Genomic DNA, 24,070 nt, shown 5'->3' on the forward strand with positions numbered 1-24,070 from the left:
GTTCCAATGCTGTCTGTGTATGCACTGAGATACCGGTCCAATACTCTCTGTGTATGCACTGAGATACCGTTCCAATACTGTCTGTTTATGCACTGAGATACCGGTCCAATACTGTCTGTGTATGCACTGAGATACCGTTCCAATACTGTCTGTTTATGCACTGAGATATCGTTCCAATGCTGTCTGTGTATGCACTGAGATACCGGTCCAATACTGTCTGTGTATGCACTGAGATACCGTTCCAATACGTTCCAATACTGCCTGTCTCTGCACTGAGGTACCGTTCTCCTACTGTCTGTGTATGCACTGGGACACTGTCTACTTCGCTATGCCCCCTTCTTATTCAGCGTGTTTTCATATGTGTATGGGGAGGCGACCATGATATTAGGTAGGGAGGTGATTTTGAGCAAAGAGTCTTATGCGGCTGCGCTGCCGGGGTTTGCGCCAGAAATTCAGCATGAGGTTGACGTACTGCTGCTGCTACCTCCGCGCAGCCTGGTCTTGCGGCATCAGATTCTTGAACACGCTAGGCATGTTTGTGTCTTACTGCGAGGTGTATGCGAAACGCGATGCTCCGAGGCTCACCTAAAATAAAAATACATGGTTTATTAGTTATTGATAGCATAAATTGAATAATTATATACATTATGAATGCTTTAATCTGCGGTTGTGATTATGGGTTTGTACACTTATATTTAAATGAATCCTTGAAGTATGGTAGTAATTATAAAATTATGGTACTCATTTAAAAATGAAGCTTACTACTGGGGACTGCAGCAACGGAGGGGATGACGGCTGGTGTTGATCTGCTGGTACTGATGTTTGTACTCGCGCTGAGGGCGTGTCATCTGCAACTGCTGCATTAACGACTGTGGCTGCAGCTGGGCCTGATCGGGGTCCTCCCCCTTTCTGCCATCCCCAAATGACTGTTCACGAGTGCTAGCAAAATCATCTGGAATCGCTTGAAATGGTTGAACGGTTGTCTCCGGGCACTGATGGCGCGAGACTGCCCCAGATGGCTGCCTGATCCCTTTGTTGTGTCAGGGCAGTATTGGATCTGTAAAACGGAGAGTTGAAATTGAATACTAAATACAATATAATTACATTATTAAGAGTCCATAAAAATTACCACTAAAACTCTGCATGTAAGTTATAAGAATACATAAAAAAGCAAAAAAAAATGTTCAAATTAATTAATTCTCGTATTGACTGTATCATTCAACACAATAACATTAATCGTATTTATATAGTTTGCTTACACTATTTTTATGCATGATTGCGGCATATGGTGTTGTTTTCTTGAGGTAATCTGATAGCGCAGCATCCAGCGTTGACTTAGGCGCCCTACAGCCGGCCAGTTTGTCATGGAACCAGGTACCAGCAGTGACAAATAAATGGAATTGAGCATGGAAATGTACATGCAATATGTTTCTTTTATTCTGTTTCATCTAACGGAATATGTCCCAACTGAAAAAACTCCAGAGCTTATGTTGAGGAAAAGGAATATACTAATGGATAGTATGGACTTATCAAGTGTAAAAAACAGCACTCAAGTTGGAGTTAACCTTATAGTATTCTATCCACACACAATTTCCAGCTGCTCATCCTAGCAAATGCTTACCCTGCCCATGGGGTCTCGTTCGTAACACAGGAATCCATGAAGGCGAGGTGTTTCCAGATTCTTGACTCTCACCCTTGACATAACCAAACTTCAAAACTGGAGAGAAAGTGTCGCTCTTCTGAAACTCTGTTGATACGCCCGTAAAAGGAGCACACACTTTTTTACCAACTGTCTTTCCTTATCCCTGTGACAAAATAAACAAAGAAAACCCATTTTACACACTAGACTATGCCACATTTTATCCATATAATGGTAAAAATGGTGAATAAAATAACTGGGTAAAGTGAGTATTCTAAAACGATATCAAATATACACTCACCTCTTAAACCAATGGTCGCCGAATATTCCGCCAAGACCCTATTCTGTTTAGCCTTGGTTTTAAATATTTGGTTGCCTGGTTGCAGATTATCTCATTATCTTTCAACCCCTACTTATCGGAGATGCCTTCCGGACTTGCGATGTTGATGACTGTTCTTCCGTCGTCTTCGTCCAGGTTCTTGCTCTTGCTCTTTGCCTTTTAATTGCCGCTCACTGCTTTCTTCGCTCTTTTGGTGACAGATAAATCGCATGTGCCTGCAGATTCCTCCTCAACCTCCGTCTCGGCACTCTCAGTTACGACATCAGCAGGGCCACCGGCAGATACCGAGTATACCGAGTATTCTCTGTTTGGTGCACATCAGGGTCTGTTACCACCTTCTCTTTTTGGTTTTTAACTTTGGGAACAGACCTTGATTAAATTTGCAAAGTGTTGAATAAAAGAATGTGACAAATGTCAAAATTCGGAATGAACTTTGTTGTTTCCACAACAACAGCAACCCCGACAATACCAAGCAACTCACGATGGTCCCACGATTGCCACAGGACTGACATGGAACTCACCCTTGATATAACTACGACATTTTGTTCTAAACCAACTTTAATGTGTTGTTTATCTTGTTACCAGGCGCAATAGATTTGGGGCATGTTGAAAGATCTTGCTACGAAAAGTGTGTAATGGGTCTTCAACGAAACAACATCGTACGATCCAACTATTTGACTGACAAACATTATCGGTCAATAAAAAAACAATAAATATTTTTATTTTTTATTTTAAAAACACTTTACAGATTTATAGAAGTGAACATTGCAACAACTGTTTACTTCAAGTATATTTGAAAAGGTTATGAGAATGTTTAAGAAAGCCAGTTGCTTTGAACAGGTGTACCAGTCTGAGGAAAGATGAATATCAGTTTTTTATTTTTTGTTAGTTATTTTGTTAATATTATGTGCACACAATCATTTGACTGTGCTTAAGGATCACTCAAAACAAACATACTTCTTACTTTTAAATAGTTTTGTTTCCGATTACTACAGCTAGTTTAGTGGGTTAATGTCGTATACTACATACAAATTTATATACATATAGTTCATGCTACCTCAGTAATTACATTTGATACATTCTACCAGTTTAAAACAGTTAGATTATTCTTTTAAGACCTTTGTCTTGTAGCATACTCAATTTTGCAATGATTACTGTAACGTTTGCATTTCCACCTCAGGGAGAAGAATTTACATAAGTTTGCTTAAGTTTAACTTGTTTCTTATCCCTTATTCACTATCGTTCATAAGCGAATTTACCCAAACTATATATATTTAAACTAAACAACAAATAAACAGTTTTTCTCTATGAATCCCATAATTCTTTTAACATATCATTTAAAGTACAATAATTAACAATTATCAAGAGCCAACCGGCTGAAGTAAACAGTTTGTGAGTCAAGTTCACACAAAGTCTTCATAAAAGCCTTTGTTATGGGGACAGATTTAATAAAATACACTAAATTAATATATGTGTCCATGATATGAGTTCAAAACGTTATGATGAGATACATTATTGTCTTTTGCCAAAAGAACGTTTTTCTTTTTCAAGATTCCGTCGTTCTGTTTTTAAATTTTCTTCTTTCGTTGACAGTTCCTTTTCCCGGTTCTAGTGTTTGACTCGAACGTAATCGAGCTGCATTTTCTTCAATTCAAGTTCATTTCTCTCTCGAAGTAATCGCAATTCTTCACAGTTATGCTTTCGGGTAGACTCATAATTCGTCTCAGTTTTTGATTCCTTATCTCGTGTTTGACTTTTGATTTCTTGTTTTTTTTTCTTTCTTTTTTCAATCTCAAACATTTCCGCTTCCCCTTTAGCTTGTTGCAATTTTTCTTCATTCACATTTGGGCGTGATTTGGTCTTCTATACTGTTGTTTTCAGCATTATTTTGTTCCGGAAGGTTTGCCTTTTTCTTTGCATTACCAAGGACTTCGAAAAAGTTTTCCAACTGAAAGCGTTTATCGAAATTTTCACCTACTCTGCACCAAATGCGTTCGACATAGTTCATCTTCGTTTGCGGATCTTTGGATTGGTTCTCGATTATCATGACATTTTTATTACATCTGACAAACAGTTCTTTCATGAAATCACAGTTTTCGTATTCCTGATTTGATAAAATATGTTTCATTTCAGCAAGACGCAAGTCCCTTTCGCCTTCATCTTTTTTGAATGTGAATATGAAAAAAAGCAAAAACATCAGAATAGCTTCCTAAAAATGTGACGAACGTGGCAATAGTGCGTATTATGTCTGGACAAATACGCGCAGGCCGATTTACAAATGCAATGCAATTAAATCCAACATCAGAGTACGCAATTGCCTCATGAAGACTTTCAGTAAATGTGCTCATTGCATCGTCTCGTGAAAACGCCGGACTTTCGTATACTTCAACGACTCGGCCATTCATTTGGGCTGTCTGTAAGATAATGTTCACACATAAATCAAGTTGCATCCAATGCGAAAATATACGGAGAACTTGTCTACAAAAGCCTGTTCCTTCGTGTGAACGTAACAATAATAACGTTATGGCCTTATTGACGCCTTACTTATCGTTTTTATTTGTTAAAATTATTAAGTTTGATTGAGTTCAGTTTGCAAGATTACCTGTTTTTGAAGTTGAACAGTTGTCTTGGCTGACATTTTTGACAAAAATGCCTTTTCGTTGCCTTTTGCGAGGCCTAATAATGAATTTGAAGTTGCACTTTTTCCATGCCCGCTTGGTCCAATCAGCAGTATGCGAAGATTTAATATAAATATGTATTTTTTAGCTAAACATGTAGTAAACAATAAAATTATATTCCAGCAATTTCAAAAGAAGAAGAAATTCTTGTTGAACTCATTATAGGCAAACAGGTAAAAGATTATATGTGTTACCTGTTTTCTTCAATATTGCATTTGAACTACGAAGTGACTCCGATATCAAACCACGATTCATATCGTATCTTTTAGCCATTACTGATGGTGGGTCGAGTGGACTTTTTATTTGATCAACAGTTAGGCGGCATCGGTTATTTTTCTTTTGCATAGCTTTCAAAAGTTGAATAATATTCTGAACTTGGTCTTACTTCTGATCTTGATCATTTGAGTTGTCGATAATTACTACCTTTTCTTTGACATGTTTAAAGAGATCATTCACATCCCTTGCAAGATTGGCATCTGAAGTTTTCAGATATGTCAGATTTACTTCTCTTTCTTTGTCTGAATCACAACTGGTAAGGAGTACGACACCATGTGTTTGAAGTCCTTCCGCAAATACTTTATAAATTGTTTCTAAAGTTGGGATAATATCTTTAGAAATGATATTTAGATTCAAAACAACTCCTAAACAATCAAAGCCGTTTTCATTCGTCTCTTTAAATGCAAGCTTGAGTTGGTTTTGAAAGACGTTGTTAGAGGTTTCCGATGATTGAAATGAGCTGCGCATTATAACAACCTGCATGTCTGTTTGGAAACTGTATTCCATCTGTAAAAGAAGTTTGTTTTATTTATAATTATACAAGCGAATTTGACAGAGAAAAACAGTTGTCAGCATTTTAGAATTAAAAATTATACCCTAACGAACCAACATTAAATTCTGTATAAAACGTTGCAAGATGACATGACCTTGGCAAAATGTCAACACAAACACAAACCAAACAACTTTGTTGATCAACATATTTTGCTAGACCAACCAATCTGTTATCGTTTATTACCCTTCCACAGCCATCTACCCCTTCTCCGAAATATTTTGGTTTTCTTCGAAATCTTTCCTTAGACTTTCTTGTTTTAACATTGATCACAATTTATCAAATAGTTATACTATTAATCTTAGTATAACTTGCCAACTGTAATAAACCTAAGTTAAAATATTAGCTCATTTGTGATGATAAGGCACTAATTCTATTAAATTCAATCACCGTAGTGCACTGTATTTTGTGATATAAGTGTTCCTGCTCATATTCGATAATAATAAAATAAAGTAATGCATTACAACAAGAGATATACCTCGATGTAGAACATTAATTAACAGAATGATCATGAAGTAAATGACATAAAACGTAACGTTTCAAAACAAAATGCTTACATATGCATGCTCAGTTTAATCACACAGCTGCAGTGAGCTCTGCTATTTTCAGGCAGTAGCCCCATCACTAATTGTCTATTTTTTATGTGGATTGAGCTTATCGTCATTTGGATCACTTTGTGATTACTGTTTGACATTGCATTTGATCTCTGTGTCACTTAACATGATAGCAGTGAGTCTTGAAAAAGACATGCCCATGATGAAAACCCTGCGTAGCTTGACATACCTTGCATTTTAACAATCGCTCTGACCCCTGTCCAAAATATCACGAAAATATTTAAGTAAAATGTTCATCTCAATCTCATTTTATTTAAACGCGTACCAAGTAGGAGAGTATTTCTGCCAATACCAAACTCCCATAGCGAAAAAGTAAGTGGGGCTTAAAGGTGCTTAGACATGCAAAGCTATTTACTTTTACGCACGCAATTATTGAACGTTGTCCTTGATAACATAATGCAAAACAGTTATTGACTATGGTGTGGTGCGAATAGAACCCTCTTGTGGTGTACATGCGTATTTGTTATCAAATAGGCTTTATATTGACATAATGACCGTATCTGCCTTAGAAAAGCCCTTTGTGATAAAATGGACGCTAAATGGGATTAATTTACCGAAGCTAATTGCACCATTTCTTGGCTCTGGTGCTACGACGCTCGGATTAATTAGTACTTAATTACTAGTAGATGGACACAAATTCAGTTGTGATGAGTTAGCAGGAGCTTCTATATAACCATACTTAAACTTATTTGTTCTTGTTATTTATAGCTTCACTACTATGGCTACTACCACTGTGTTTGTTCTGATTTTATTTGAGTTAATTCCATCCATTCTGCAGCGTTTCTTACAAGGGACGGTGCGATCGTAATTAATTGTGGACGGCGGAAAGCGTTAGACGACAAAAAAGTGTAACAGTTTTATGATTTCTTTGCTTAATGCTACAACAGTGGATCAAAACTCAACTGATAATCTTTAAAGCTTCACTCTCACAGATTAAATGGGGGTTTTATGGTTTTTTTGTCTTTGAACGAGCCATTTTATGCGTAAATGCATGACAACCAGTGATGTAAGACTGCTGACAAAAGATCAAATCGCAGATATTCATGTCTTATAGAGATAATGTATTACATATTAGTATACATGCTGTAACACACGAAAGAAACTACTGACAATATTTAAGTACTTTAAGCACACCAAGAACATTCTAATAATCATACTTTCGAGTTGTATTGATAAAAAGTGTTACCTTTTATTTAATGGCAACATACAGTTCAGACAATACAATACAGGCCTGTTCCCCACAACAAGTAAGGCATTGTTTTTGCTTTTCCTGCAAAACGTTTAAGAGATGGTGGATATCATAAAAACAGATAAAACACTTCTGTTTAACAAATACTTCTATTTTCCTTTAATTTTGAAATCCAGAGGTAACGTATATTGTATGCTTTATATCCTTAAAGTCCCAACGTCCAAGCGGCAGAAAATGACAAAAGGCTCAGTAGACATAATATTTAGGTTTAACGAAAATCCCTCACGGGGTCGGGAGTGAGGGAAGTTAACTATGTGGTACCATAGCCTGTAAGGCCTGTGATAGATTTTGATAAATGCTGGTACCAACATTCTACAATTTTTAAGTTGCTCACTAAACTTGTTGCTCATTAATAGTAGTACTATAATGCTATTTAAAGATACCAAACCGCGCAAGATTACTTCACTCAGTAGCTTCGAGTTAGCAAAGCTATGAATGTTTCTGAAATATTGTAAGGATGAATTGTGAATTATTTCACTCAAATTCTATTACTCTACATTTATGTCGGTTGTAAGTAAAACGAATTACGACAGAAAATATTATTTACTTACAGAAGTAAATGATTGGCATTGAATCCTACATGTATATATTTCTTTAAGAGATCATCAATTAAAAGAATCAAATTATAATCATAACCTAAACAAAATAGTTAACATGTTAAACTTGATAAAAAAAAATCAACAACATGGATCCATGGATATTATTTTGACATCATACATATCAAAATATTTCAACGAACACGATTCATTTGTTTTGGCATAAAAAACCAATACAGGTTTTTATTTTAAACATATAACAAGAAAGAGTAAATATTCAGATTTTCTTTACTATATAAGTATTCGCATCTAAAGTACATGAAGGGATATATGGAAACATGATTAAAGCAATTAAATGTATATAAAGAAGAGAAAACTAGAACTGGTAGTACTATTCATAAGTTATTTGTCCGAAGTCAGCAGTATCAGTGAACTACTTCATACAGAAGACAATCTACTCGGTCAATATGAAGAAATCTTATTAAAGAGTATGCTATTCAATTAGTTACATCATACGTTTGTTTCATAGTAACTTCAATGTTTTGATATACAAAGACAAGATAGCAATCATGGCCTCAAATTGTTCATCTGAGTGAAAGTTTTAAAACCTTGTTTTTTATGAAAATGAATGAGTTTGTTGGTTTATGGCAATGGAACTAGGGATTAAACTATGATACAATATTGTCAATGTCGTAGTGGATACGGTCATCCAAGAACAGCATTGATTTGATTTCAAAACTGTGCACATTGTCCAAATTGCATAGCTGTAGCTTCAAATATAAGAAAGTAGGTCAAAGGGTCTCATTTAAGGTCATCAAAGGACAACTTTGATTTTTGCTTTCAAAACTGTACATATGGTCCAAATTGCATTGCTATAGCTTCAAAAATAAGTTTTTTCAAAACTGTACACAGTCCATATTACATTGCTATCCTTCAAAAATAAAAAGTAAGTCAAACAGTAATCGTCACCCGAAGACACCATTGATATTTCTTTTCAAAACTGTACACATGATCCAAATTTTACCATTGTATCTCCTAGAATAAGAAAGAAGATCCAAAGGAGTAGCTTTGACACAAGGGGCATTATTTGAACAAAATTGGTCGCAGGACATCATACGATTTTGCAAAACAAATATCGAAGGTCTTGGCCTTGCGGTATGAGACTATAATATTTCCAAATTAGTTATTATATAAGTTTATTGGAAACTTGTGACGGAGAATGACAAGTTTTCATCCCAGGGGCATAATTTGAACTAACTTGGAAACTATATAAAGCTACGTACAAAATATCAAGTGTCTTGTCTTAGTAGATTCAGACGATAAGACTTTTAATATCTCCCTCTAGGAGGGTCTGGGCCTAGACGAAGGTTTTCAAAGATAACCAAATATAAGTATATTGGAAAATTGTGATTTCCGGGAAGGGGCCACCCTTTAATCCAGGGGCATACTTTGATAGAGGGTCATCATATGATTGCATATACACAATATCAAAAGTCTGGGACTTGTGGTTTGTGACAAAAATACTTTCAAAGTTGTTCTTATTTAAGTCTTTATGAAAGTTGTGACCCCGGGGCGGGGCCAGCAGGTCCAAGGGAGACGATTTAAACGAACTTGATAGAAAGCATCTATATGATTCTACATACAAACTATCACGGGTCTAGGCCTCGTGGTTCCAGACTAGAAAAAAAATCAAATATTTCCCGATGTAAGTATAAATGAAGATTTATGATGCTTCTTACAAAAAAATATCATTGGTTTGGGCCTAGCAGTTTCAAACAAGAAGAATTGCAAGATTTTAGATCTACCTATATAAGTATATAAGACACTTGTGATCTCCGGGGCAGGGCAAGTAGTGCAGTATTTTATTTTTGAAATGGATAATTAAGGTTTATATTAATATTTTAACATGTAAGTGCAAAGTTATTTTGCACAAAACAAGCATTTAATGCAGTAAACACATGATTTACATTTCCAATAAAACGAAACTTGACTGACACAGACAACAATTATGCCAAGCGTAACAACTCGAACCAATCGTAATAACTCGGCACCGACAAGCCTCGAGATAGACCTCGTAAATACAATCGTAACAACTCGGCCATACCCGTAGTGCTCCGATTGTTGATAAACTGTGAACTACAGCCTTGCAGGTGCCCTTCATTGATATATAGTTATGTTTTGACAGAATGAAATGAAGATCTGCTTAAAACTCATAATTATTCGTTGGATATTTTTTTTTTCGTGTACGTAACTAATAAAAAATAACATTATCTTGTAATATTCTTTTTTATGATATTTTATGGACGCAATATGCCTTTACCGAGAATCCTGATCGGAATAACTACCCACTTTTGGTACAAAACAATTTGTACGTGAAGGATATGCCATATCAAAAATCGTAAAGAAAAATCCGTCAACGTACAATTATTTGGACTAGGCAAGTTTTGACCCCAAACGAAGAATTTGAGCTAACTATTTGATGCAACATACACAAATTCAAGGTCTGGGTCTAGCAATTTCAGACAAAAGATTTTAAAGATTTTTCTGTAAAAGTCTACAGAAAATATGTGACCCCCGGGGCGTGGCGAATTTTGACTCCAGGGAACGATCTTTGTACAGTACTTCTGTATAATGCTTCACATCAAATGGCATAGGTTTTGGCACAGCTGTTTCGTACAAGAAGATTTTCAAAGATTTCCCTTTATATATTTATAAGTAAAACTAGTGGAGCTTTCCTTATGGTTGCCATTGGAACCAAAGTTCCGTATGGAATTAATTTCTTTGAACATTTTGCAATGGGCACAACACCCAAAATACCCTGTGAAGTTTCATCAAAATTGTCCAAGCGGTTCAGGAGATGTTGTTTAAAACAATTAGCAACGACGGACAGAGAACGATCAGAATAGCTCAAAACAAAAGACAAAAAATAAAAAGGCAACTGATTGTTTTCTCATTTTCGTATTCGTACGACCGTATGCATAGACAATGGAAAGTGTCCAATTCAATAAAAAGGGAGTTTGGCGAGCTAGAAAGGTAGCTATGTTTACATCGTATTAGGCAAGCTTTAATATATTCAAGGTCAGGACTTCAACGGGGTTCTCACATTTGTCAACACGGTACAAAACCGATGTAAACAAGCAAGAAAGCACTTCAATCAATAGATCGTAGGTAACAATATATAACCTTTCATAACCCGGAGAACTACAGGGGCATTACTTTATTGAGTGTATTGTGGAAACTTTTTACCCGCATTCTTAATAACGGATTGACATTATGGGCTGAAAATTACAAGGTTTACATCGAGGTTCAGGCCGGTTTTCGTAGTGGAATGGGCACTACTGATAATATGTTCGCCCTTCATGGTATAATTACACATATGATTAATCAGGGTAAAAAATTGTATTGTAGTTTCATAGATTTTAGCAAAGCTTTTGATTATGTTGAAGCACTAGTCTTTGGTCTAAACTGATAAAACTTGGTATTCGCGGTAAAATGGTGATAATTCTTAGAAGTATGTACTCAAGTGTTAAATCTCGTGTTAGGTTCAACAACAAGTTAAGAGCAGAGTTTTCTTTTAAGGCGTTCGTCAAGGTGAATCGTTGTCTCCTTTCTTGTTTTCAATGTTTCTCAATGATATTGAAGAGCATCTAGTACTAAATGGTTTATGGTATCGCGATGTACATGACAAAAACGTTTATCTTATTATACGCTGACGACATTGTTGTTGTTTTCTGGTTCGCCGGAAGGCTTGCAAAACGGTTAAGATAATTTATATAAGTATTGTCGTAGATGGAAACTCAAAATAAATGTCCAGAAAACCAAAATAATTGTTTTCAGAAAGGGTGGCATTTTGCCAAGGAATCTACAGTTTTCCTTCAATGGGGAAATTCTTGAAATAGTCAGATCTCTGTTTTATTTAGGTGTGGTCTTTTCCTCTGCAAGTTATTTTAGTAAAACAGAAGTAACTCTAGCTGGGAAAGCACAAAAAGCTATTTTTAAACTCAATAGATATTTACACAATTTTCCGAACGTTAGCGTTTAACACTGGCTCGACTTTTTTTGACAAGCTGATTTTACCTATCTTGAATTACTCTAGTGAAGTTTGGTGTTTTTAAAAGGCAAATACTACCGAACGTTTTCATACACAGTATTGTTAACGCATTCTGCAGGTAAAACGCTGTTCACAAAAAGATTTTGTTTATGGTGTACTCGGTAGATTTGATTAAGCCTACAACAGATATATTAGAATTGTAAAGTACTGGCTAAAGATTCCTACAATTGACGACTTGAAGTATTGTAAAATCGTCTACAAAGTTTTAAAAACTGATGCTGATTTGCTTCCAAATAAGGTATCGTGGGAAACATTACTTCAACATTTATTAGGATTTGATGTAGTTTGGCTAGCTCAGGGTGTTGGTAATGCAAATGTTTTTGTAAGTATTTTTAAACAACGTTTTTGTGATACAAATGTACAAAACTGGAACGCGAGAATTGAAAACTCACCTCACAGCACTTTCTTTAAATCCAGTGCTTCCTTTGGCTTTCAGTATTATTTAAAATGTAACGTTTGTAATAATTTAACTATAGCAATGTCTTACAATGGTTACTTCTTTCAACTCATAATCTGTCCATTGAAACAGGTCGATGGCATCGTCCAAACTGTATCCCATGTCAAGACAGAAAGTGTTTAACATGCAATAAATTGGAAGACGAATATCACTTTGAGATAGAATGTAATTTTATATACTGAACTCCGTAAAAGATACATTCCAAAATATCATTTGTCCAATCCCAGTATGTATAAACTGAAACAACTCTACGAAAGTACTAATATTTTTTAAACTCAGAAAGTTATGCACATACGTAGAGGCTTTTAAATTTAGAAAAAGGTTTAAAAAGATATACAACCTTTATTTTTCATGTTTTTTGTTATAATATGTTGCCTTAGGTTCTTTTTATGTATTGGTAAATTTATTCTTTGATTTGTATTTATTGAAGATCGATATTTGTGTCTTTAAAATGTGTAATTGTGTGGAAAGCTCACTTTTCTTAGATTTCTATGTTGCACTATGTTGGCACTGTATGTAATTATAGGTATATGAACACCTTCTCCGTATATGTTGTCGACTTGCACCTTTAAGCATTACGTGGTCTCTAATCATGTCCTTCGTTACCTGAAAAATCTCTCGTAAAATTTAAACAATCCTTACGTGCTCCACTTGCTATGTCATTTGTAAATGTTAAATCGTGTATTTTGTTTTTCTCACGGGCCATGTGGCTTATAAAACATGTATTCAAAATAAACTATCCATCTATATCATTACACATATACTTTTTTTTACTAAGAACACGCATTGAACATATACAGTACAAATATAGTACAAAATAACAATAGTTAGAAGACAGTGGTTAAAAATATCATTTAAATGGGTTATTTTACATCATTATAAATATAACAGGGACTCTGAATTCAAAAGCCTTGTGGATAAACATTGCTAATTTCCTTTGCATAGTCTCATTTGTATTTGTAAAGGCTCAACAATTTGATTATATTTGGTCTATTTAAATAAAATTTATGTATGTATTGTCTTCTTAAATAACTAAATAAACATTCAAACAAGAAATGAAATTCATATACTAGTCTATGGCAAACTTGACATGATTTTCTTTAAACAGCTTTAACATATTTAATATCATCACATTGTAAAATATTTAACAAATAATAAATCCCATTTACAATTCCTATAATCAGTGATGGTATTCTATCAAGTTCTCCATACACAAAATTGTTCTGAGTTTGGGTTCTAAAACCTAGTATTTCTTTACACAACTTGAAATAAACTCTTTCTAACTTAATACATGTACTATCTTGCAGACCCAAAACTTCACTACCATAGTTTAAAACAAAATATATACATATTTATCAAGCAAAGATGAATAATGGCATGTTGCTATACCAGGAAATTTTACTAGGTCTGAATTAAGCTCAAGCTCTATATACAAAAATATTAAATTTCGCCTAGTGGTTCAGCCTTTTAAAAAAAATACCTTTATTTTATTTGCATTTACACTAATACTTATGTGAAAAGCTTTCTATTTATAAAAGTTATCTTTTAACAACAACATATCATTTCGTAACTCACTTTCAGATTCTGATGAAATAGACTGCCCTAAATACGTTTTCTTTTTGAAAAAAAACTAAAGCTTTTAAAAGCTCAGATAGTTTTGTCATTTATGTATACATTTCCGATGTATAATGTATCTAATGCTGTACAAATGCCATGCCAAACCACAATGGAATATGATCATATTTATATAAACAACAGCATGACTTAACTTATGTAATATGCATTCATATAATACATCAAAGAAATTGTTAATGCATCCACTACATCCATAAAGTTTACATTATGAGCGCGACGTTTTGAATCATTTCACTCATAAGGTTTGTTATATTTCATAAAAAAGAAATAAGTAGTTTATAATGACGTCACATACAAATAAAATGGACCCAATAAGCAACAAATGCAATCATTTATTCAATCGATTCAATAGTTTAATGATTTGTTGTACATAAACACGTAGTTCAATCATTTCTTGACTGTTTACTTTCTTTTACCGGGGGATGTACATGGAACGAAGTTGGCTGGAGGATATCTTGGCTTCCATTTGAATGTATTCATCACTGCATCAATTTAAATTTTCCATCTTTTGTCAACATTTACTAAGAAATGTATACAAAACAAAGACTCATGGCGCACACGGCGTTGCATCGTTCTACAAAATTCCGTCGAGTTGAAATTTTAGCCAATTATTCCATCGTTATAATTCAAGCAAATCCAAAATATTTCACACTTGTAGAAGCAGAAAATAACAAAGTATTTAATAGACTAAGAACTTATTTCTTATCTTTTCTCTCCTCAAATTTTTTTATTTAGGAATTACTGTCACTTTCTTGCTTGTTTATATTGGTTTTGAACCGTGGTGACACATGTAAGAACTCCGTTGAAGTCACGGGATTCCTCACCCTTATAATGTAAACTTGTATTTGCATTTTTATAATCATGTTGTATTTACTCTCTGTACTCTTTAAGTATCACGTCATATGTGAAACGGTTTACTAAAAATTCCAGATACTTTAAAGCTGAATGGATGCATATCTATACTACAAAGTATCCACCCTTCAGTCAAACACTGAATATACAAATATGGGTTTTGTGATTTTATAACTCGAATGATTTTTTTTATTTCATTGTTATTTTACTGATTGTTGGACTTAACTAAACTTAAGATGCATCCAATTGAATCACTTTGTTTGTTTTGATTTTGATTCACTTGATCGAAACGCTGTTTATATCTGTTATTGTCGCGACGCATTTCTTGCATTCGCTTCGCTCTTTCACTATCCATTTCAAGTTTCAGTTTTAGCAGTTCGAAATTGTGCATTTTCGTTTCTCTTTCGAACTTAAATTCAAGATCCATGCGCCTGTCATTCATTTCTTCGGCTTGTAACATCAGTTCATCCTTGCGTCTCTGTTCCTCTCGCTCTTGCTTTCGTTTTTGATTCTCTAGCATTTGTTTCCTTGTATTCCCACGTTAATCAATGGCTTCCATTGAAGACACAAACATATCGTTGGTAAAATATGGTTTCTCATTCTCTGTTTTCATTCGATCAATTCTGTTTAGTATATTTTCGACTTGTTTCTCTCGATCTTCAAAGTCGTTGCTGTTATCAATGGGCAGAACCTTTCCTTGACATAAGTCAAATATTGTTTTAAAATATTTATTTTTAGACTCTTTTGGGTTGTCTAGTTCAATGTTATCTAAATATTCAGTCAACTCGTTGTCGTCCTCGAGACACGTAAGAATGAGGCATGCATATGCGACGACGTCTTTTCCAAAGAAGTCAAAAAAGGATTCAATTGTTTCTGTGATACTTTCTGATATGCGGTCTGGCCTCAATACAAATGCAATGCAATGAAAACCGGGAAGTGTCCAGAGAAGCGCTTTCCCAATCTCCCTTTTAATGAAATCATCAGAGCCTGAAGTGTATGCAAATCCTGGACAGACACCCACCTCAAGCCTATATCCGAACCGGGTTTCAACCTGATAAAACATAAATGTTTTTCACGGTTTGATATGCTTTATCTAGATGCTCAAACAGACAGGCTTACAGGCTTTCTCGTTTACCAAATATGTTTGTTACTTAGTAGAAATATAATTTTCTACGTTTGATTGAAAAGAATTAGGAGAAAATTGTTTCCCCTTGTATCGTTCCGAAACGATACGCCTGGGGGCGCTATGATTTCGCGCTCTATCGAGCACGTGTTTACCGTGCAATATTGAGGGATTCATTCAGCGCATGGTCACCAAGCTGTGTACAAGCATGTCCGACGATAATTCTCACTCCGACAATTAAATTGCCAGGCAGTTGCGTGATATTTCAAATAAACTTTCGCAACAAAGTGACGAATTATCTGCTTTGCGTGAGGAATTTAGGGGAAACAGTGTTTCTATCGGAAAGGAAGTTAAGAAATTGAAAACGGACATAGACGTGCAGTGGAAGAGGCAAGGTAACAAAGTTCAATACACATTCAACGCGGAGATTATCGACTTTATGAGTCAAGCTTGTTGGGCTTTGGAAAACGACAAAGTATCCTACTGTAAAGATGTTCTCTCTGAAGGAATAGATAAACTGAAACACAGGCAAAAGTTAATTCGTATTGCTGATAGCTCTGAGGGTGGATGGGACACCGTGAATTGTTACGAATCCAATCCACTAGCCAGTGATTCTGATGATGAAACTAAGTTACGTAAGGCCGAAACGCAAGCTCTCAAGAAGCGAAAAAACAAGAGCGTCAAGCGTCTTCAGTCAGTTCGCAAGACGCCTTCTGCAACCGTTACTTCCGGCGCTTTGTATGGGTATCCTGCTTTTCGTGGTTTTCAACCAGACGCATACAGGCAGCAGGCTCCAAGAGGCAGGGGGTCTTTTCGTGGCTTCTACGGCAACGCTCCCAGACCCAGTCTCCCGTTCGGTTCCTGTTACTCCTGTGGGGAATACGACCACTTCCGGCGACAATGTCCGTACACCACCGGTGCCGCCGTCTTCAAGGCCGACGCCTCAGCCACCAAGAAATGACGTGGCACAGGGCACCAGCACCGTGGAAGATGAGTATTTTTCATATCTGTCAGAACATTGTAAAGAACAGGAACATTCACACAATTTGACTACTGATTATTTTGAGTATGAATCCGGGCAAAAAGACATTATAGTTCGTGGTAGGCTTAGAGAACATTTAGATTTTTGGAAACGAATTTGTACAAATGATTTCATAATAGACACAATAGAAAACGGTTATAAAATCCCTTTTTATTTTTTACCAGCATCTTGTTGTTTAAGGAATAATAAGTCTGCTTTAGATAATTCTGAATTTGTTTCTGAAGCCATAAATGATTTGTTAATAAGAAATTTAATTCAAGTTTGTGAGTCTAGGCCTCATGTAGTTAGTCCACTCACTGTCAGTGTCAGGAGCAATCAAAAGAAACGTTTAATTTTGGATTTAAGAGTCGTTAATCGACATTTATGGAAACAATATTTTAAGTATGATGACATCAAAACTGCATTAGGCTTTTTTGAACAAGATTGTTGGATGATAAAATTTGACATACATTCAGCATATCATTTTATAGAAATCTACTCGCTTCATACTGAGTTTCTAGGATTCTCTTGGGTAAACAGCCTCGGTGAAACTGTTTTTTATAAATTTTTAGTCTTGCCATTCGGTTTAAGCAGCAGTGCTTTTATTATTAGTAAAGTTACTAGGCCCTTGGTAGCTAAATGGAGGGGTGAAGGCTTTAGAGTCATGATGTTTCTAGACGATGGTTTAGGTTCAAGCAGGACTTACGATAGTACTGTAGATCTAAGCGCTGTAGTAAAGCAAGATTTGATCTCCTCGGGGTTCGTTCCAAAAGCTGAAAAATGCATTTGGGTACCAGTTCAAAACATGCAATTTCTTGGAAATGATATAGATTCAAAAACAGGATCTTTGTCTATACCTCATGCTCGGCTTGAAAAATGTAAGGACACTCTTCAAGGTCTTGTTAACAGTGTACGAAGTCACAGTAGGGTGAACGTTAGAAAGCTAGCAAGTTTTACAGGTCAAATTATGTCCATGTCAATTGTCATAGGTAACGTTGCTCAGATTATGACACGTTATTTAAGTATGGACATTATTCAGGCCCCTCACTGGGATTTCTATGTGTATTTAAGCACACAAAGTAAGGACCAACTTCGTTTCTGGGAAAATGAGTTGCCTTCGTTAAATTGTAGAAGACTCTTTGAAAGCCATTCTTGCTCAAAGATAGTTTACACTGATGCTTCGTCGTACGCGTACGTTGGTTACGAGGTTAGTACAGTTAACGGAGTAGCACACGGTGTTTGGTCACCTGACGAAATGTTGAAGTCCTCCACGTGGAGGGAGTTAATGGCTGTGTATAGAGTCCTGTTGTCATTGGTTCAAAATTTGAGGTTTCAGAGGGTAAAATGGTTTACGGACAACCAATCCGTTTAAAAAAAATTGTAGCTAATGGTTCAATGGTACCTGAATTACAAGAAACCGCTTTAGATATTTATAGATATTGCGCGTCAAATTCTATTATCGTAGAAATGGAATGGATTCCAAGGTCCGAAAACGACAAAGTTGATTATTTGTCAAAAATCGTAAAATCGTAGATTACGACGATTGGGGTGTTTCGCAAGCAATAGTAGATATGGTTCAGAATAAATGGGGGAATCTTGAAGTAGATTGGTTTGCGTCTGATTTCAATGCAAAATTGCCTTGCTTCTATACAAGATTTTGGAACAAAGGTTCCAGTGGCATAGATGCATTTACTGAGAATTGGTCTGGTAAATTTGGACTGTTCGTGCCACCAATTTGTATCCTTCCGAGAGTTATCAGGAAAATGATTACTGACCATGTGTTTGGAGTTTTGATAGTTCCGTACTGGCCGTCTTCAAGCTTTTGGCCTTTATTATGTCCACTTGGGACTTTTACACATGCAGTGTTAGACTGGATGTATTTACCAACATCAAAGAGTTTTTACACAATTTGCAAAAACGGAAAAGGGTTGTTTGGAAATAAGGATTTAGATTTCCAAATGTTGGCACTATTGTTTAAATTTTGATAGAAGGGAGTTAAATCATGTACTAATTTAGAGCAATTACAGTGCTTTATTATCTCCCTTTGCTCCACACAGCTGCACGTGAAACATAATTACGTTAATTGCGTTACAACATGCTCTCAAATTGTGGCATTTTCATTTTTAACCAGTCAATTTTGTTTTGCAATATATGATAATCACGAGTTTTTAATTCCTACAGCATATGATATATCGCCTTAGGGCATATTTGTACGTTTGTACGCTGATCAATGACAAATATAAAATGCTTGATAGTACATTTATTCACTCTAAATGTTTTCAGTAGCCAGAAATTACTCTGTTGAAGGTTTAGAAGCAAATATTGTAAAATTTACACGTGAATTTTGGCAAACGTAACGCAAATTTATGTTTTACGTGCGTTATAGGTCGAGCGCTTTTTACAATAGTCTGTGAGACATATGCACAGTTATAGAAAATTTAGTTCTCACAATAGTACCTAAAGTACATAAATTTCAGATAAGGGTCTTGTAGACATAATTATTGCAAAGAAGTAATGCATTTTCATATATGTAGGCTTGACAGCCATTAGAATAGTCAGCGAAAGAAACGCACGCATTTATATATACAGGCTCGGCGGCCATTAGAATAGCCAGTTAAAGTGATGTACGCATACATATACGAAGGCCCGGCGGCCATTAGAATAGCCAGTTTTAGTTATGTGCTCATATAAATATGCAGGCCCGGCGGCCATTAAAATAGCCAGTTATGTGTTCATATAAATATGCAGGCCCGGCGGCCATTAGAATAGCCAGTACAAGTTATGTACTCACATACATATGCAGGCCAGGCAGCCTTGAGAATAGTCTTAGAATTTATAAAAAACTCCATGTGTTGTACTTATGTACTACGTTCATGTATTATGATTATGCAACAAAGGTTGAAAGCGTTCAAATAGCTTTAATAACTAGTTATATTCACAAGATATAAGTTTTGTTGTTTAATAGATTTAATAGTATCATTATAAAGTTAACATGTTTATATGTTCATTTTGCAAATAAAAGATACATTTAATTTAAAAAGATTTTTACATCTATTTTTCCAGATTCACAAACACGAGATAGACGAGCTGCCGGAGGTCTTGGCGGACAAGGTGGCCCTTCTCCCTCAGATACTGCAAAAGTCAAGAGCCGACAGCACGTGCAAGAACTATAATCAGTCGTTTCAAAGGTGGAAAGTTTGGGCTCTTTCAAACGGTTTCGGGATTAGGGACATTTTGCCCGCTAGGGCGTTTCCGGTGGCTATCTATCTAACTTCGTTAATACAGACTGTTTCTACAGCAAAACCTATTATATCAGCTTTCTATAGTTTAAAATGGATGCACGAAATTAATGGTTTTGTTTCCCCTACTGATTCAAAACTTGTTATTAATGTGTTAGAATCAGCAAAACGTATACATTCTAGGTCTACGATTAAGAAGGAACCTATAACTGTTAGTATCCTACAAAAAATGTATGATAGTCTTTATGGTAAATGTAACCTAATGTCACAGAGAATGATTTGTGCATGTTTAATAGCCTTTTCTGGGTTTTTAAGAAGTGCTGAACTGTTAAAGATAAAGAGAATTGATATTATTATAAGTACAGCATATATGGAAATATTTATAGAATCTAGTAAAACTGATCAATATAGAGACGGCGCATGGATAGTTATAGCGCGAACTGGAACTTTGTTGTGCCCTGTTAAGAATTTGGAAAAGTATATTCAATGGGCTGGATTTTCTGATGAATCTTACATATTTTGTAACTTGAGTGCTACTAAAACAGGATTTAAAGTCAGAAGTGTTAACAAGCCTATGTCTTATTCAACTCTTAGAGATTTGTTCATAAAAACTTTCAAACCTTTAGTTACAGACGTTCGTAAATATGGCTTTCATTCACTTCGTTCTGGCGGGGCTACGGCTGCCGCGAACAAAGGTGTAAAAGACCGAATGTTTAAGAGACATGGACGTTGGGCGAGTGAAAAAGCGAAAGACGGTTACGTAAAAGATAGTTTAGAACAACGTTTGGTTGTTTCACAGTGCTTGGGTTTATAAATGATGAGTTCCGAATTAGTTTTGTTTTTTTTATAAAGTCGCTTTCCCGTTCTTTATAATTCAGTTGATTGGCCATGACGCTTACAACAAATTAAACATTTGTATACTCTACATGTTGTTTTTCGTCTTAGTACAAGATCGAATTAGTAAGATAGAGTGAGTAAGGATTGATTCTAGGGGAATATAATTTTCTACGTTTGATTGAAAAGAATTAGGAGAAAATTGTTTCCCCTTGTATCGTTCCGAAACGATACGCCTGGGGGCGCTATGATTTCGCGCTCTATCGAGCACGTGTTTACCGTGCAATATTGAGTGATTCATTCAGCGCATGGTCACCAAGCTGTGTACAAGCATGTCCGACGTTTTTTTTTTATTTCAAAAAACTTAACGGGTTCATTCATAGCAAACATCGGAACTCATCATTATATTCTTGAAATCAGTATACATTATGATATACAAAATTTTGTCTTTATGTTTAACAAAAGTTGTGTTGTTACATAGATATATCAATGCTTTTTGAATAATTTCAATGAAAATGTGTTGTTTATGTTAGTATATGTTGAAATATGTGAAAATGTTTGTGTATGTACAGTTGATTGGCCATGACGCTTACAACAAATTAAACATTTCTATACTCTACATGTTGTTTTTCGTCTTAGTACAAGATCGAATTAGTAAGATAGAGTGAGTAAGGATTGATTCTAGGGGAATCGGGATTTTCGTGTACAAATAATACTATTAGTTTTAATTACATGATGATGAGAACACTATTTTTCCAAACAAAAAACTGTTAAACAGCTAAGGTCATTTAAATTTACTTTCGCTGACAGAAATTAAATTAGGTTAGTTTGATTTATTTTCCTCATATGTTTTTTACTCTGTTTTAGTTTGCTTATGTTATAGTCATGTATGTTAAACGAGTACAACCACAATTCAGTTTTCACTGAACCTATTGATTTCTTACGTGCGTCGGCCAACAACTGCTCATATTTAAGTATTCATAGATGAGATAAATACGATCAAAAGATAAGAATAAAATATCTTATGAATATAATAATATATACAAAAGCGTAAGGACACTAGAGTTTTCGGCCCTACCCTTCAAGAGATTAACATCACGGTCAGCAAATATTAGAGTTGTTTACAATTTGATCCTCGTATATGTCCACATAGCAACGAATTCGTTGGGTTATTGCCAAAATAGACCAAAACCTTCTATATTTTAATGTCAATTGGTACCTTCTGGAAAAAAATGGGGTTGTTGTGATATTCTTAGTGTCATCGTCGGCGTTATCGCCGTGCAAACACTTTAACCTCTTAGTGTCATCGTCGGCGTTATCGCCGTGCAAACACTTTAACCTCTTAGTGTCATCGTCGGCGTTATCGCCGTGCAAACACTTTAACCTCTTAGTGTCATCGTCGGCGTTATCGCCGTGCAAACACTTTAACCTCTTAGTGTCATCGTCGGCGTTATCGCCGTGCAAACACTTTAACCTTGGACAAACTGAGAAACCGTTCAAGATATTCATATGAAAGTTTGTTCAGATGTTGCCAGAGACAAAATGCAAATAAGTTTCAAGGTGAATTTGCATTTAGCCCGAAGTTAGTGATTGTATACCAGGAAGTAGTTCATATTTTGACAATAGAATATACAAGACGGCCAAGATGACCCTTTATCGCTTACCTGCTAGGACAGAGGGTTCTAAAGTTATTGATATGACAACATACTGGATGCCGCCCGTCCGTACGCCGCAGGTGAAACTATAATACGTTCCATGTTTTAAACGGGATTATAAAAACATGAAAAATGGGTATTTGTTCAAAATGTTACAAAGTGCCATTACTTTTACAATATTTAAGTCGGAGTAATATAACTTGGTACAGGAGAGCACAATGTTACTGTTAATAAGTCCATGAAGTTTGAAGTTATACAAAAAATACAATTAATAATTTTGATAAAGTGTCACATAAGGAACATTTCTATGAAAACGTTTTTAAATCGGGCCAATGGTTTCTGAAGGGAAGTTTCTATATAGTGAAAACTAACACCGCCCCTGGCGGTCATGATTTTAATAAATCACAATGGGGTGAATTTGACAGAGGGTCACCTAAGGAACGTATCTGTGAAATTATTTTGAAATCAGGCCGGTAGTTTCTGAAGAGAAGATTTTCAAAGTTATATACATATATATATATATATATATATATATATATATATATATATATATATATATATATATATACATATTGTGAAAAGTAGCCCCGACCACTGGCGGCCATGTTTTTACGAATCAAAATGTGGTGAACAAAGGATCATTTCTGTTATTTTGTTTTAAAATCGGGCCAGTGGATTCTAAGAAGACTTTCATAGTTTTCCATTTAGACATAAAGAGGTAGCCCCGTCCCTGGTAGCCACGTTTTTTAACGATTCAAAATGGGGTGTGAAGAAATTCGATAGAGGGTAATCTAAGAATCATTTCAGTTAAATTATTTTTAAGTCGGGCCAGTTGATTCTGATGAGAAGATTTTAATAGTTTTCCATTTAGACATATATAGTGAGTACATTGTTTTAACGAATCAACATGGGGTGAACATTTTTAAAAAAAGGACACCAAGGGGAAATTCCATTAAATGATGTTGGAATCAGGCCAGCGGTTTCGAAGAAGAAAATTTCCAAAGTTTTCCCTTTCGGCTGCCCTGTCAACAAGAGTCCTGCATGGAACCTCTTTTACTGAAGGAATCAGAAAGTGACATTCTTGTGAAGTTTGGTTGAAATTGTCTCAGTTGTTTAGGAGGAAAAGTTGTTTGAAGGAAAATGTTGACGACGGACGACTGACGACGCACGGGCAACAGACGACCGACGGGCAATTACCCTACCACAAAAGCTCACGCTGAGCACTTTGTGCTAAGCTGTGTTCAATGGTAAACCAAAATTG

At 35.5% G+C, this 24,070-nt stretch overlaps 1 protein-coding gene across 1 annotated transcript in view; it reads right to left on the bottom strand.

The window, feature by feature from the left end:
• The window catches only part of LOC128232978 (uncharacterized), a 46,555-nt gene extending 23,283 nt beyond the window's left edge, over nucleotides 1-23,272 (bottom strand). Inside the window, exon 1 of the mRNA XM_052946805.1 lies at nucleotides 22,819-23,272. The gene's annotated coding sequence lies outside the window, so the exon portion shown is untranslated. The remainder of the gene's footprint in view (nucleotides 1-22,818) is intronic.
• Between the last annotated feature and the right edge of the window lie 798 nt (nucleotides 23,273-24,070).

The sequence above is a fragment of the Mya arenaria genome, chromosome 4 (genome assembly GCF_026914265.1).
Source record: "Mya arenaria isolate MELC-2E11 chromosome 4, ASM2691426v1".
Lineage (NCBI taxonomy): Eukaryota > Metazoa > Mollusca > Bivalvia > Myida > Myidae > Mya > Mya arenaria.